The sequence below is a fragment of the Poeciliopsis prolifica genome, unplaced genomic scaffold (assembly GCF_027474105.1).
Source record: "Poeciliopsis prolifica strain line A6 unplaced genomic scaffold, Auburn_PproV2 SCAFFOLD019, whole genome shotgun sequence".
NCBI lineage: Eukaryota > Metazoa > Chordata > Actinopteri > Cyprinodontiformes > Poeciliidae > Poeciliopsis > Poeciliopsis prolifica.
The window spans coordinates 1812818-1815250 of NW_026562394.1; positions in this window are offsets into that span (position 1 = coordinate 1812818).

The window sequence follows — 2433 nt, forward strand, 5'->3', positions numbered from 1 at the left end:
CGGTAGTCCCATTTTCACGAGCAGCATTCCTCCCTCCTCAACAATTGGACTGCATCGGTTCTGCTATCTCTCGGCTCGTAGAGAAGGTGGCGTCGGAACTGCGAAGGGCCAGCCTGTGCAGGGGCATTTGCAAAAGGGGGGAAGGGCATGTCTGCTGGCAACAAGGGTGAGTAGATCAGTGCGGCTCAGTGTCTGTGAAGCGGTGATAAGATTCCAGGATTTTCCCAGTGTGACAGCCCAGCTCATGAGCCGTACAGCCACCGCATGACCCTCCCTGACTTTCTTCACCCCCACACCCCGGCCCTCCACTCCTCCTGGGCTCCTTCCCCTCAGCACCAACACCTGCAAACCACACCCCGAATCTCCAAAGTGCTGATCTTAATCTGAGATACTCTTGGTGTTTAATAAGAACACGTAAATGAATCTGTGCTTTACACTCACACACTCCTCTAACTCTACGCTGGGCGTGCTGTCGCTTTCTTTCTCTTCGGCTCACTTCTCTTTCTTTATCTCTGCCGCCTCACCCCCCTCTCTCACTCTCTCCCCCTCCTTCTCCTCTCCCTTGGATGGCAGGTCAGGCGGTGAGCTGTGCGGGCTCGGAGGAGGTAAGGACGCCGCGGTGCACATTAATAATGAAAGGCCTCAGCCACCACCCCCAGAAACACACACACACACACACACACACGCAGTCACGCAATCACGCACACACTCCCCCCATCGCCATGGCGATGGCACTAGCCCAGTGCTGTCACCTAGGGGGAGGTGGGGGCGGCGTGGAGGGGGGCTGAGTTGGGATATAGCTCCGCTCTCCAGCTCTCACAAAGCTGATCACAAGCTCGTACACAGGCGCGCCACGCTGGGCCTTCCACCGTGGACGGCCGCTAATTAAAACCACACTTTTGGCTGTGGAAGGAATCTGCATCCACTTCCCCACCTGTATGCAAAGAAGCGGCTTTAAAACAACACTGGCAGTCATCACTTATCAGCAGATGGAAATTAGTGTTTATGCAGAGAGCCGTCTGAACGCGGCCACGTTTTATAAAGCTTACAAAATGTAAATATTATACAAAACCGACAAAGAAAGGGATTTTTAACAGAACATGTTGGTCCATTGTTAAAAATGTCCATAGTTCTTTATGTTCCTCACTGAGGTTCATGTGCGCTCCACACTTGGTTACTTTGAATTACTGCATCAATGTAGTGTGACATGAAGATGATCATCCTGTGCCACTTCTGTGGTGGTAAGTAAACACAAGTTGCTCTAAAATAAGACTTTAGCGTATTTGCATTGTTAGGTCTGGTGTCCCTTGTATCTTTTTGTTTTGGTCAGGCCACCTATGGCCTTTCCAGCTGAGTCATACTAAGTTTTAAACACATATTGCTGGTTTTGGAATTGAAAAGAGGCATCATGTCCTGCAGAAAATTGAACATGGGTTTCACAACATTTGGAAAACATAAATTTGGTATGTTTTTTATCTATTACATCTGGTGTAATTAATCGTGACTATTCTCTTTTCCCACGTCTCCACCACTCCCCCTAAGCTTTTTGTCACCAGAATCTATATCAGGAGTTTGCATGAAAGACAGGCAAAGTCTCGCCAAATGTATTATTGGCCAACAAAATATTGCATCCAAGAATTAATTTCCTATTGAAATGTTGACAAAAACACTGAAAGAATGTGTATATTCACCCTGAAGCTTATAAACAGCGAAAAGAACGATGATGTCTACAACTAGAATTTTTTTTTCTCTATAGACTAAGTCAGAACATTTAGAATTCAGCCACAAAAACTTCGGATTTGTTCCATAATCATCCCTGGGCCTTGTTGCAGCTTTCTTCCACCACACTTTTTCCTTACACTAAATCTTCCACAGTTATGCTTGTATACAGGACTCTGTGGACAGTCTTTAGCAATAAAACTTTGCTTCTTATTCTCCTTGTGACGTGTCAATGAACAACTGTCAAGTCAACATTTCCTTCTCTGATCAATTAAATTTTGGGGTTTAATTAGCTTGAAACCTCAATCAATAAAATTAAGAGATTGAATTGGACACAGATGCATCATATCTGATGTGTGAATTACCTTTTCAAATTAATTATTGTAATAAATAACATTTTAGTGATAAATAACAAAGATCCACCTTTCAAACATAGCAAAAGCATTTTTTTTTCCTGAGCCTTGTTTTTACTGGAACTTCACAAGATTTTCAGCTCCTAACACTTTTACCTAAGCTTCTGCAGCTTCTCTTCAGTAATCCATGACTACCATCGATCTCCTGCATTTCAGCTCGTGCTTTCTGACTATAAATGTCAGTGAGCAAGGCGAGTGTCACAAAGACCTCGAAGGAGACCAAAAATCATTGACAATAAATGAGATTTAGGAGGATTTTCGCAGGGTTTTCATGCACTCTGAAGAAACACGGCAATCAAAC